Below are 15,117 nucleotides of genomic sequence, written 5' to 3'. Positions count from 1 at the left end.
AGCAGCATCTTCCTTACACAAATAGCACTATTCTGGGGGAAATGTACGCCAAGCCATTTCCCGGAGAACCACTGCAAACACATTTCGGGCTCACTGTAGATAGACTCTCTAATTGCTTTGAATTTACTTTAGTACTTGACTGAGGATTGCTTTGTGGTGATTATGAAAGAATAAGGAGGCTTCTGCAAGGAGAATTTAGAAAGAAAACGTTTGCAAGACATTCTGTTTTCAAGTCCCTGTGTGAACCAGCCTCCAGTTGCTGACGTGGGGCCAGGGGCAGATCCTGCTGCAGAAATAGCAGCGCTGGGGTCCTCACTCAGTGACTCTTAATTTGTTATGACACATACATGTGTCCTTACTGCCTTGCTTTTCAGTTGTATGAGGACCTCAGTTTGCTTTTGCTTCCTGGCTGCAGGAGAGCTATTTAGCATTCATGTGGGTCCTTTTGCAGGCAGTTCTGTGCCCAGGCTACGGTCCTCTTCCACTCTGCCCAGTGAGCTCATTGGCCGCCTGGGATTCCCATCACTCAAGGCCCAGAAAACGTTGGCCAGATTTCACCCCTAAATCTTTCATTGTGGCTTTAAATAAAGGTGATGTTCCTATGTTTGGGAAGAGATCCTTTCTGGTTCTTATTCCACCACAAGCTTTCTGTGTGGGCTTGAACAAGTCATGAAAGTTCTCGAGACCTCTGTTTTATTTAGTATGTTGAAGGCCAAGACTGCTTTGACCTCCAAATTTAGTGAATGTGTACATCTTGGGTGACATAAATCTGACTCAGAAAGAGTGAGCATTTTGAAGACTTATCTCTGTCTGTGTTTTGCCTTCCTAAAGAGGAATGACCAATGACCTAATTGAGTAATGAGAATGGACACGAGGCTTCACTCTACACTGTAAGAGCAGGAACTGGACTCAAGCACATCTGGCTGCAACCCAGCTCCACAATTTAACAGCTCTATGACCTCAGGTCTCACATTCTCTCTGAGCCTTCATTTTCTCTTTGGCAAAGTAGAACCACAATACCTACGTCAAGACCAGCATGAAGATTAAATGAGAAAATATTGGTGAAAGTGTTGAACACAGTGCCAGGCTTACAGAGCTCAGAAGAAAGAAAGGTTAATTGTCATCTTATGTATTTCCCCATCCTCTTTGAGAGGATGAGGGGCCAGAATTGAAGCCATAAAACAGAAACTAAAATCAGTAACCGGTAGCAGAAGGCAATGAGTAGAAGGAGAAAAATGAGGAATCATCTGACTTAGTTATGATAGAGAATTTTGCTTCCTTGAAGGCAGCTTTGATGAGGTGCATGCTTCTTCCTCATGTGTAGCAGGGTTTCTTAAAGATACTGAAACCACAAATAAAAAGACTAACACTAACCACTGGTTGTTGGTCAGGCATTGGGCTTGCTAAGTGATACCTATAGATGAGCTCTCATCCTGACACCAGCTTGGCATTGCACTTTATGAAGAAACAGACACAACATCAGATACCTAAGAAGGAACAGAGGTGGAATTTGGATTGTCTGATTCAAAAACCACCTGGGATACGTCCACTAGTCCTATACTATCACTGTCAAATATATGCTAGATAAGTGCAGCCACTGGTTGTCATTAAGTGAATCACACAGTTGACTTCTCTGCTTCATGTGGGTGCCTTACCTAAAATGGGTTCTGTTCTAAATGACAATTTACCTTTGCATCCTCAGCGTCTGGCACATGGTAGCTGCTCACCTAATGAATACTGAATAAGTAAATGGAAAAAGAGGTTAATCTAACTCAAACAGGCCACCAGGATAAAACCACTTCACCTGAGGAAAGGGCCAAACTGTTTTCCCTTCCTTATTACCTGAAAAATGCTCCCTGCTAGGTGAAACACAGTCCTGTTTTCCAGGGCAACTCTGTGGACCAGTGTTTCTGTCACTGAGAGTCTGTTGCCAGTTGATCCAAAGGCAGTATGCAGTTAGCTGTTACATAGAAGCTAGTGATGGCATGGGCTCTCAGAGTCACTTATTTTATTCCCAAACAGTTTGGAAATTTTAGAATAAAACAGAAAAGCAAGTGGAGCAAGAGAAAGGAAACTCACATTTATTGAACAGTATCCTGTTCTAGGCACCACCATGGTCATCTGCAATAGAAATAACTCGTGTAATAATGGAGGCAATGCTGCCTGTTCAATCAGCAAAGCTCATTTGCTCAGCACTGAATTTATGTCAGCGGACAACAGAGATGAAGGACACTTATGATGTGATTTTTGCCATGTCATTCAGGGTATCCATGATACTATTTGGGCAAGGATAGTCACAAGCAGGCAAAAAATATATAAAGCCAGGATATTGAAAGATTACAACCCCCTATACACATGTGCATAGTCTCATCACTGAGGCATAACTATTGACAACATTAAGCACATTTTCTTTTGATATTTTTCTACAATTTTTTATTTTATTGGATTACTGCTGTACATACAATTTAGAATCCTACCATTTCACTGATCATTAATTTATTTTTCATGTTATTAATTCAAATTCTGTTAACATAATGCTTAAGAACCGCATAATAGTCTAGACAGTGGCTGTCTCTCCTAATTATTCTCATCTTCCTTCTTTTCCTCCTCTTCATCCTCCTCCTCCTTCACTTATATTTATTGAGAACATTTAATGTATTAGACTGTGAGTTATATCTTTTCCCTATAAAATCTCTTTCAATCCTCATGGGAAGCCTATGAAGTAGATTCTAGCATCCCTTTATAGAGATGAGTATACAGATGAAGCAAATAATGAACAGAAAGGTTAAATAATGTACCTAAGATAACATAAGTATTATAAAGTAGAGCTAGGTTTGTTCTGTCTGACTCAAGAATTGAAGTTTTTAAATACTTCCATTTATGTATTTTTAAGTATTTAGGCTATTTCAAACTTTCCCTGTCATATTATCCTTGTATGTATGTATATATCTCTTTATATTCATAAATATATGTTTATATATTTATATCTGTGTGGGTATATATATACACACATATATACATATATACATGTAGAGAGAGAGAGAGTTACTTTTTTTCTAGTTTATTAAAGCAGATTTACAGAAAAGGAATGACTAAGTAAAAGACTATGACTATTTTGCAGACTTTTAATACATACTGCCAAATTGCTTTCCAGAAATTCCCTCCACTTATATTTCTACCAGCAATGTATGAGACTACCCCATTGCATCATATACCATTTTATATCCATTTTATCAGGAATGGAAAGAGGAGCAAAGAAGCAGAGGACTCTACAAGACTAACAGTTTCAGGCACCTACAGTATCTGAGCTTTCTGGAGTTCCTTGCTGTTATGGGTATAGGAGTGAAGAGGGTGGAGAAGCAACATGTGATAGGGGCAAGAAAGCATGAGTGGGTGCATTAGAGTGAGAAGCTTTGGGTTTGAAACCCGCTTCTTCCATTTACTAATTGGTGGCTAAGATATGTCACTCTCCCCATTTGTTAGTTTATTTCATTGTTCCCAATTGTTGGGAGACGGGAAAGAGTGGAGATAAGGAAGTGCTTGGGAAAAGTGGGGATATTTCAGCTAGACCTTAGATGCTGGGGTAGAATTTCAATTGATGATGAGGTAATAGAAGAGCATTCCATGTAGAGATGACTCTTGAGTCAGAGCTTAGAGTCCATGGCTGATTCTGGGGACAATAGGGACAGTAATTAAGTGTATGGCAGTGGCTGGAGTTGGGGTTGGCATGGCAAGCTTGCCATGAACTTTAAATAGCATTATGAACTTTAAATAGCATTCCAAGCAGTTTGAACTTGATTTATGGATGAAGGGATTCAATCAGTGGTTGCCCTGAGGAGAGTGCCTTGATCTGATTTGCATGGTTAGATGATGACTCTGAGTAAATAGAAATCTAGAGACCAAGACTGGACAGAGAGGCACTGGTCAGGCAAGGTCAAAATAATCTACTCAAGACATGAACAAGTCCTTTCTTTTTGTTCATAAAATAGAGGAACTATAGAACAATAGAAGTATGTAAATTTTAGGGGAAGCTCAGAAGAGGGATTAAATAAATTCCACTGACATTAGGGAACTAAAGAAGGAATTAGGGGAATCAAAATGTGTTGAGTGGGACACACAACCAACATGCAAGAAGGGTAATTTTATCCCCATTTTACAGATGAGTAAAATGAGATTCAGGTGGATTATCAACGTACTTAACATAATGTAGACACCAAGTGATAATGCTGCAATTCAAAGCCAGACACCAAATCCCATTCCATTATATACCTGTCAAAGCATGCTGGAGGAAGTGAATTCTCATCTGATTATTTTTTATTTTATTTTATTTATTTATTTATTTATTGTTTATTTTATTTTTTAAATTATACTTTAAGTTCTGGGGTACATGTGCACAACGTGCAGGTTTGTTACATAGGTATACACATGCCACAGTGGTTTGCTGGCACCCATCAACCCGTCACCTACATTAGGTATTTCTCCCAATATTATCCCCCCCATCCCCCAACCCCCCACAGACCCTTGGTCTGTGATGTTCCCCTCCCTATGTCCATGTGTTCTCATTGTTCAACTTCCACCTATGAGTGACAACATGTAGTGTTTGGTTTTCTGTTCTTTTGATAGTTTGCTGAGAATAATGGTTTTTAGCTTCATCCATGTCCCTGCAAAGGACATGAACTCATCCTTTTTTATGGCTGCATAGTATTCCATGGTGTATATGTGCCACATTTTCTTTATCCAGTCTATTATTGATGGACATTTGGGTTGGTTCCAAGTCTTTGTTATTGTGAATAGTGCTGCAATAAACATATGTGTGCATGTGTCTTTATAGTAGAATGATTTATAATCCTTTGGGTATATACCCAGTAATGAGATTGCTAGGTCAAATGGTATTTCTAGTTCTAGATCCTTGAGGAATCACCACACTGTTTTCCACAGTGGTCAAACTAATTTATACTCCCACCAACAATGTAAAAGTGTCCCTGTTTCTCCACATCCTCCCCAGCATCTGTTATTTCCTGACTTTTTAATGATCGCCATTCTAGGCATGAGATTGTATCTCATTGTGGTTTTGATTTGCATTTCACTAATGACCAGTAATGATGAGCATTTTTCATATGTCTGTTGGCTGCATAAATGCCTTCTTTTGAGAAGTGTCTTTTCATATCCTTTGCCCATTTTTTCATGGGGTTGTTTTTTTCTTTTTCTTTTTCTTTTTTTTTTTTTTTTGAGACGGAGTCTAGCTCTGTCACCCAGGCTGGAGTGCTGTGGCCGGATCTCAGCTCACTGCAAGCTCCGCCTCCTGGGTTCACGCCATTCTCCTGCCTCAGCCTCCCGAGTAGCTGGGACTACAGGAGCCGCCACCTCGCCCGGCTAGTTTTTTTGTAGTTTTTAGTAGAGACGGGGTTTCACCATGTTAGCCAGGATGGTCTCGATCTCCTGACCTCGTGATCCGCCCGTCTCGGCCTCCCAAAGTGCTGGGATTACAGGGTTGAGCCACCACGCCCGGCCGGGATTGTTTTTTTCTTGTAAATTTGTTTAAGTTCTTTGTAGATTCTGGATATGAGCCCTTTGTCCGATGGATAGATTGCAAAATTTTTCTCCCATTCTGTAGGTTGCCCGTTCACTCTGATGATAGTTTCTTTTGCTGTGCAGAAGCTCTTTAGTTTAATTAGATCCCATTTGTCAATTTTGGCTTTTGTTGCCATTGCTTTTGGTGTTTTAGACATGAAGTCTTTGCCCGTGCCTATGTCCTAAATGGTATTGCCCAGGTTTTCTTCTAGGCTTTTTATGGTTCCGGATCTTGCGTTTGAGTCTTTGATCCATCTTGAGTTGATTTTTGTATAAGATGTAGGGAAGGGGTCCTGTTTCAGTTTTCTGCACATGACTAGCCAGTTTTCCCTGCACCATTTATTAAATAGGGCATCTTTTCCCCATTGCTTGTTTGTTTCAGGTTTGTCAAAGATCAGATGGTTGTAGATGTGTGGTGTTATTTCTGAGTCCTCTGTTCTGTTCCTCTGGTCTATATATCTCTTTTGGTAGCAGTACCATGCTGTTTTGGTTACTGTAGCCTTGTAGTGTAGTTTGAAGTCAGGTAACATGATGCCTCCAGCTTTGTTCTTCCTGCCCAGGATTGTCTTGGCTATGCGGGTTCTTTTTTGGTTCCATATGAAGTTTAAAGTAGTTTTTTGCAATTCTGTGAAGAAAGTCAACGGTAGCTTGTTGGGTATGGGATTAAATCTATAAATTACTTTGGGCAGTATGGCCATTTTCATGGTATTGATTCTTCCTATCCATGAGTATAGAAGGTTTTTCCATTTGTTTGTGTCCTCTCTTATTTCGTTGAGCAGTGGTTTGTAATTCTCTTTGAAGAGGTCCTTCATATCCCTTGTAAGTTGTTTTCCTAGGTACTTTATTCTCTTTGTAGCAATTGTGAATGGGAGTTCACTTATCTCATCTGGTTCTTAAAGAAGACACAGCCTTTCTCCAGATGGATAATTATGGATGAAGGCAATTCTTGTGGTAGGTTGGGGGGAATGTCCTCAGCAAAGGCATTGTATGGTGAGAACCTGTGTTCCCTTTGAGAATGCACAAATCTGTGTTCTGCTTTCAGAGATGTGTACATGTTAGACTTATTACTCTATTGCTAATTGAGTGTTCACTATGTGCCTAATTCTGTTCTTAGTGTTCAAATCTATTGATTAGTAAGTGGCAGAGTCAGCATTTTAATCTGGATGTCTTGTTGCAGAGCTCTTAACAACTTTGCAATGTGACCTGTTATCTGCAATGTTGCAGCTAGGACCCATTCTTTCCTGACCCCAAATTGAAGGAAACAAATGAATTCAGTCTATTTTTTTCTTCCTCTGAAGAGTAGAGGAATGCCTTTGATGAGGACAGGGATTAATCAGGGTGATCTGGATATCCCTGTTTTTTAAAAAATGAGGGTGACAATAATGACAGCCATCCTTTCTGAAACTACGCTATTAGCTAATCATTGTGTGGAATTCTCTATAGATCTCTCTTGAACAAACACCAGTGGGCAGGAGTGGGTTTGTTGCCTCAGGAGAATAATGATTGGCTGAGGCATAGAATACTGGAGTGGAAATGGAGGGAGAGACAAGCATTGTAACCTGTACAAAAGAATGTGGACCTTAGGATAGGATAGTGGGGAGCCATGGAAGAGTTTGGAGCAAATGACTGATAAAATCATGTTGAAAGTTACAAGCTCCATTTCTGGTGATTGGGAGAGGAAAGGGAAACTGATTTCGTGAGTGTTAGGAAACCAGAGGCATCTTAGTGTGGTAATCCAGATTACTTGGCAAGGATCTGGACTAAAAACAGTGGCAGTGGTAATGGAGAGAAGGAAATGAACCCAAGAATAATGACAGACTCAACAAGACTTAATGTCAAATTGCATGTGATGAGTGAGGCAAAGAGAGGCATTAGGGATGGCACCCACTTTCCATCTTCACAGATTACTTATTTCCTTGCTTGGCTGAAAAACTGCCTCTCTACAGAGAAAGTATATCTAATGTTGGGGCCAGAAGCAATGCAGTTGCTTTCTTTTTCGGTACAGAGAAAGCTAAAAGTGTCACTTAGTGATATGCACCACTAATAAAAATCCAGATCCCTCCTCCCCTTCCCGCTTAAGGAGAAAAATTATTTTGCTCATAGCTTTGATGAGCCTGATGAATGTTTGGATATCATCCCAAGCACGCAAACCAACCAGGCGCTGGGGAAATTATTAATATTTTACTGGTGGACTTGGTTGAGCAAACACAATAAAAATAGGCTTGGTGTCATTGCATACTGGAAAAGCAGATGGCAGTCGAGCAAAGCTACATACAGCAGTTTGAAATTTTAAATTAAATCAATTTGAAGCTTTGCTTGTGCCTCAGGCAATATTTTCCCTCAAATGAAGGAGACAGAGGAGGTGAACTCATTATTAGATGGTTTGGTGGTGGCTGCTGAGTGGCGCACTGCTTTCTGTCATGTGAGGCGGCCTGAGAGCTCAAAGGGAGATGGGCTAGTTCTGACCCAACTTTCAGAGTGCAATCCAGGGAAATGAAAAACCAGAGAAGCCCCCAGTTATTTACAATTTCAACCTAGTCCATGAACTCTGAAGCTCCTGGTCTCAAGGTTGTATGGGCCGCCATTTTGGGGGGCTTGGTGCTCTAAGACTTGGCCTTGCCAAGAAGTGCCTTGCACCAACTTGCCCAGGTCAGGGATTCAGTGAACAGTGACCCAACTGGAGCAAAGAAGTCCCCAATGTTTACAGCACTATAGTTCTCGGAAGTATTGCTGGCTGCCCTCAGAAGGTAAGGATGAATTGGCAATTGTCTTTGAAGTCCTTAAGTTTGTCAAAAGCACATGTATATTGTTATGGACTGGACAGCTTGGTTTTTGTTCACTCAGTCCCTTTACTTCTTTTCTCTGGAAGCCAGCAAAGTGAATTTATCCAGACCAGTTGTTCTCAACCCTGCTGCGCATCGTAATCATCTAGGGAGTTTTATAATAATACATTTCATCGGACCCCACCCTTCGAGATTCTGGTGTCATGAGCCTGGGCCTTTGTTTTCAGCTGTGTTTAGCATAATACCTGAGACATGATAAGCAGTCAAACTTCTGTTTAATAAACAAGTAAATTAAATAATTTGCATATCCTTATACAAACCATGCACCCTAGCTGCTACCTCTTGCACATTCTTTTCCCTTGCATCATGTACCCTTCCCTTTTCATTCCCCCTCCTAGCCTAAATAACTTCTGTCCTTTAGGGTGCAAGTCATGCTTTGCCTGTTTCAGTTGGAATATGACTTCGTCAGTCTGATAGTCTCTTGCTCTCCTATCTGTATCCCCACAGGGTTCAGTATTGCCCTCTTTAAACACTCAACATCTTAGATTGCAGTGGTCTGCTTCAGTGATTGTCTTAGTGAGTTCAGGCTACTGTAACATATTATCATAGGTGGGTGAGTTTAAAAAATAGACATTTGTTTCTCATGGTTCTGGAGGCTGAGAAGTCCAGATCAAGATGCCGGCACATCCAGTGTCTGGTGAGGACTCACTTTCTGGTTTTGCTGTTGGTTGTCCTCTAATTATGTCTTCATGTCTTTTAAGGGTAAAGGCACTAATCCTATTCATGAGGGCTCCAACTTCACAACTTAATCTCCCAAAGGTCCCACCTCCTAATGCCATCATATTGGGGGTTAAGATTTCGACACATGAATTTGAGGGAAATACAAACATTCAGTGCATAGCAGTGATTGTAGGCTGTGGGTTCTTTTAAAGCGGGGACTAGGCCTTTATATCTCCAAGCTATGCACCAGTTGCAGTACCTGGCACAAAGTAGATACTCAGGAAATGGCAGTTTTGCTATAATAGGAATTACTATATATATGGATTACTATATATGTATATATTATGGATAATAATCATGTATGGAGTATTTTTGTATGTGGTATGCATAATAAATGTATAAAAAGAGTGGACACATAAATATGTAGATGATATCTGGTATGGAAGATATATGTGCAAGCCATATGCATGTGGGCCATGGGTATGTATATAAGGCATATGCACATTGATTAGGTTTTTAAGTCAGTGGCTCTCAATTCTGGTTACCTGTCAAATCACCTAGGGGTCTTTTTCAATATATAAATTGTGGAGTCTTGCTGCCTAAAATTTCCAATTCAGGATGTCTAAGACGGCACCTAGGAATTGGTATTTTCTCTCTCTCTATATATTTTACATTGTAAACCAAAGTTGAGAGCCATTCATTAAATTGGTAAGTATTTGCGTCCATCATATGCTGGCACTGTTGTAGACTCCAGAGATACACCAGTGAACAAGACATAGTCACTGCTTTCACAGCACTTTTATTTGAGTGAGGGGAGGTAGATGAGACACAATTAAACAAATGCCCAAAGACTTAAAAATGGCACTCAGTGTTAAACAAAGAAAATAAAATGGGGTCATGAAATGGAGAGTGATTGGGGTTAAGTTGGGGATGGGCAGGGAAGCTCTCTGAGGAGATGACATCTGAGCTGAAATCTAAATGAGGAGACAGTCAAGGGATGAGGTCGTGAGGACAGCAAACACAATTGTCCCGAGACAGAAATGAGCTTGGCATGTTTCATCAGCAGAAAGAAGGCTAGTGTGCCTGGATCAAGGACAAGCAGGCAGGGGTGGGATGAAATAAAGTCAGAGAGGGAGAAGAAGGTCAGGTCATACTGGGTGTTTTATGAAATGGTAAGGAGTTTGGATTTATTTGGAAAAATTGAGTAGCCATGTTGGGAGGGTTTACAGTAGGAGAGTGAAATGATCCCATTGAGGATTTTAAAAGACTATGTTGGGTATTGTCTGGGGAAGTTACTGTAGAGAGGCAAAAATGCTGATGGTGACAGAGACTGCTGGGAGGCTAGTATAAAATCTGGGAAATAAATGATGGTGACTTGGAGAAGAACACTAGTAGGGGATGTGGAAAGAAGTGAATAGATTGGGGATATTTTGGAGGTAGACCCAGAAGAACTTGTTAAAGAACTCTTTATTCAGGTTTCGAGGGGAAACAAGAGTAACACTCTGGTTTTTGAGTCACAGGGTAGATGGTGATGCCAGGTTTTAGGATATGTATAAGAAGTGTCATTTTCAGGTAGATGTATCTGTTGTGTTTAAGGGCTTTGTGTACTTAAAGTTGATGTACATTTGACATGTCTGTGTAATGTACATGTGTAAAGTATGTGTTTAGAAGATGTATATTTATTGTATTAGCTTCTGGCAGCTTCTGTAACAAATTGCCACAAATCTGGTGGTTTAAAACAACAGAAACTTATTATCTCACTGTTCCGGAGGCTAGAAGTATGAAATCAAATTCACTGGGCCTAAATCAAGGTGTTGGCAGGCCTGCATTGCCTCTGAAGGCTCTAGGGGAGAATGTAGTCCTTGCCTCTTTGAGCCTCTGGTGGCTGCAGGCATTCCTTAGCTTGTGGCCACATCACTTCGGTCTTCAAGGCCAATATCTTAAAATCTCTTTCTGCCCTGTCTTCATATCACCTCCTCTTTGTGTAAATATCTATGTGTCAAATTCCTTATTACTCTCTCTGATTAGGATACCTGTTTTTACGTTTAGGGTCTATATGGCTAACTCATACTAGTCTCCTCATCTCACAATCCTTTACTTAATCACATCTACAAAGACAGTTTTTTCCTAAATAAGGCAACATATATAGGTTCCAAGGATCAGAACCTGTGCATATGGGAGTGTATACTGTTTAAAGAAATGTGCAGAATATAGCTTAGTTTGTATGTGTGTACATAAAGAAATATGCAGAATATGGCTTAGTTTGTGTGTGTGCATAAAGAAATATGCAGAATACAGCTTAGTTTGTGTGTGTGCATAAGGAAATATGCAGAATCTAGTTTAGTTTGTGTGTGTGCACATGCTCAGGAACATGTATACATGTGGCTGACTAGGTCTACAGGTGAATGTGAGGGCCTCTCTGTGTGGCCCACACAAAGAACACCTTTCCTATGTCCTTATATCAAGAGATGCTGCTAATGACTTGTTGGTTTCTCAGAAAGTGTTCATAAACATAGATCTTTCTTGTTTTTCTCTCCAAATCCAGTTGGCATCAGATCCTGAGGCCATCTCAAGACAAGGCCTTCTGTTGGCTGATATAACTAGTTATACTACTTATACCCTTTAAAAATATTTCAGAGTTGTTTCCCAACATCTAAGCAGATGAAGCCCCCTTTTTAGGTGAAAAAATTGGCCAGGTGTGTGGTGACTTATAGGAATAATCCCAGCACTTGGGAGGACCACTTGAGGCTAAGAGTTCAAGGCCAGCCTGGGCAACATAGCAAGATTCTGTCTCTACAAAAAATAAAATTAAAAAATTAACCAGGTATGGTGGTTCATGCCTGTAGTCCTAGCTACTGGGGAGCCTGAGGCAGGAGGATCCCTTGAGCCAAGGAATTCAGCACTGTAGTGAGCTGTGATTGTACAATTATACTTCAGCCTGGACGTCAGAGTGAAACCCTGTCCCTAAAAAGTAAAAATATTAAAATAAAATAAATTTTAATGATGTTTATTCTCCCAACTACCATAAGAATAAGTTTTATGTGGTTAGTGCCTATTGATTGAGAATGAATCAATTAACAAAAAGTTAATGTGAATCAACTTATGTTTTTGAATAAGTGTGTACTTTATTAATCACAATGTTATCCACTTATACTTTAAAAATACTACTGTCTGGATGTACATGGCATTGTTTTTTTCAGGCGATAGGAAATGTTTTGTGTGCATATAGATTTATGACCATTTGAAATAAGTCTAAAGCCCCTTGGGGCATCTGTAGCCCACAGTTTGGGAGATACTGTCTTGGAAATGGGATTCACAAACTGGAGCCTCATATACCAAATTTGACTAGCAGGTGTATCCGGTTTGGCTAACTGATTATTATTGGTACATCATTAAAGATATTGCCATTGGTGGGACCTGCCCTCTTCTGTGGATTTCAGACCCACCATTCACAATTTTACTAAACTTTATTGCTACAGTTCTTTACAAATGTCTCAAAGACATTTGATTTGTGATCACGGATACAAAATAACTATATGCCTTTGACAGAATTCAGCTATGTATAATTTGTAAAACACTTGGATATCTCTGACCTTATTTCATTTCCCCCAAAACTCCTGTGATAGAGATGGGATATCATTCGTGTCTTACAGATGAGTTAACTTAGACTCCAAGAGTTTAACAACTGGCCTGATGTTGCCAAGCTGGCAAGCGGAATTGCTGAGGCTGGAATCTAGGCCTTCTGGCCCTTTCCCTCACACTATACCATCTACCTTGTAATTTGTCAGAACTCTAGACCTAGCTCGTTGTTACTGTCAAAGGATAGTCATCAAAATCAGGTCTGATGAAATAGCAGTAAGCAGCTGACCTTCAGCAAAGGCAAGGTAGGAAATCTGCCCATTTCATTTCAAAATACTTGTAAGTGGAGAAAGGCAATGTGCAGGAAAGCAAATAAGAGAGTTTGTGAACAATAGACAAATTTTGTCCAAGTCAAGGGAAAATCAGCAATTGTTGAAGGCAGACAGCAAAGAGTAGAAAAAAACACTTCTCATGAACCAAAAGATCCAAGTCTTGCCTTGTTTGTGCCTAGACAAACTGACTTCTCAGAATGCCTCCTTGGTTTGGTTTCTCCTTTGTAAATGGGGCTGATGATGTAACACCCACCTCCCTGGTTCACTATCATGAGGATCCATCTGATTCAAAGAGGCAAAAATGTCCTGAACCACTACAATAAATGGTAGTTCTATGGTCTGTAGTAAAGTCCAGGGGGCTTTCAGATAACATTTGTTTTTCCTATGGGGAATTAATTTTCAATCTACATAGTTAATGAAGTTTTTTTTTGTCTCTCATAGGAAATTGTGGGTTTCTTGGAAGGCTCTGGGTATCTGTGACAGACCTCAGGGACACAGATAATTTGAAAATTCCATGGTGAGTTTCCATAAAGGTCATTGCACCAGAAATCTAAGATATCAAGGTTCCTATGGATTAAGAGCTTTGTTTACGACAGCCAGTTTCGATCTTAGAGGCTGAATTTGAAATGGAGTGACTGTGAGCTTTGGATTCAAAGGGAAAGTATTTCTTATTCATGTTGATTAGGCATCAGCTTTCTACAGTATCTTCTGGGTAATCTGCTGATTTCAGCTGAAATTATCTCCAAAAGCGATGGGTCCCCATCAATGGCAGTTTTCCTCAAGTGCCATAGATATCCTTTTCTCATGCTTTAAATTAAAGATTTGATTGTGGCTTCAGAATATCTCAGCAAGGAGCCCTGGCAAAATTAGCGAGGAACACGGTGGCATTTTCTACATGTTGCTATTCCCACTGCAGGGGTTCAGGGTGACCCCACTGGCAAAGCTGACCCTTTGAAGGAAGAAAATGTCAGTGGTTGTAGTATTCTCTACCATGGCTTTTTTTTTTTTTTTTTTTTGGCTGCTCTTGGACCCAAGCTCTCTCACCTCTAGTTGAGATCCACTCTTCTTTGCTGTTTTAGGATTTATTGACTGCAGTTTTTGTCTCGGTCTGTTCAAGTTGCTGTAACAAACTACCATACACAGGGTGGCTTATAGACAACAAGCTATTACCTCTCATAGTTATGGAGGCTGGGAAATCCAAGATCAAGGCACCGTCTGATTAGGTGTCTGGTGAGAACTCACTTTCTATTTCATAGATGGTGCCTTCTCTGTGTCCTCACATGGTAGAAGAGGTGAGAGAGCTTTCTGGGGTCTCTTTCATCCCATTAGATTCCCATTAAGGGCACGAATTCCATTTATAAAGGCTTCACCTCCAAGAACTAATCACTTATCAAAGGCTCCACCTCTTATTACCATTACATTGTAGGTTAGGATTTCAGTAATGAATGTTGGAGAGACACAAATATTCAGCCTATAGCAATACCCAAAGCACAAAACTGATCTAAAATAGAAGAGTAGTAAATCCCCATTTAACTAGAACCTAACAAAGCAGAAAGTTAATAAGTAAGTAGAATCCTGGTCTCAAAAGTACTATATGATGATTGTTGATTTGATTGCAAGAATCAAATGAAACAGCAGAGTTTCAAGTGCCTTACAATCTTCTATGTAAATAAGCAGTTTTTAACTTACCTTACACTGAGGACTCCTTGTTAACATCAAGAACTTTTGTGATGCATGAGGATACTTATACTTTGATACCTGTTGAATATGAGAACTAAAAGCTGTAATGAATAGTATAGTGTCATTTTAAAATATGGCCGGGCGCGGTGGCTCAAGCCTGTAATCCCAGCACTTTGGGAGGCCGAGACGGGTGGATCACGAGGTCAGGAGATTGAGACCATCCTGGCTAACACAGTGAAACTCCGTCTCTACTAAAAATATAAAATAAATAAATAAATAAATTAATTAATTAATTAAATTAAATAAACTTGGATGTTATATAAATACAAACATTACATTAAAATATACATATATTCTAATCGGGAGGCTGAGGCACGAGAATTGCTTAAACCCAGGAGGTAGAGGTTGCAGTGAGCCAAGATGGTTCCACTGCACTCCAGCCTGGGTGACAG

At 40.1% G+C, this 15,117-nt stretch overlaps 1 protein-coding gene across 1 annotated transcript in view; it reads left to right on the top strand.

The window, feature by feature from the left end:
* The window catches only part of DAB1 (DAB adaptor protein 1), a 1,271,953-nt gene that overhangs the window by 268,414 nt on the left and 988,422 nt on the right, over positions 1 to 15,117 (top strand). Inside the window, exon 2 of the mRNA XM_033225047.1 lies at positions 13,427 to 13,502. The gene's annotated coding sequence lies outside the window, so the exon portion shown is untranslated. The remainder of the gene's footprint in view (positions 1 to 13,426; positions 13,503 to 15,117) is intronic.

This window comes from Trachypithecus francoisi, unplaced genomic scaffold (genome assembly GCF_009764315.1).
Source record: "Trachypithecus francoisi isolate TF-2019V2 unplaced genomic scaffold, Tfra_2.0 Lachesis_group12, whole genome shotgun sequence".
NCBI classification, from domain to species: domain Eukaryota; kingdom Metazoa; phylum Chordata; class Mammalia; order Primates; family Cercopithecidae; genus Trachypithecus; species Trachypithecus francoisi.
This window is presented reverse-complemented; position numbering and strand designations above follow the sequence as displayed.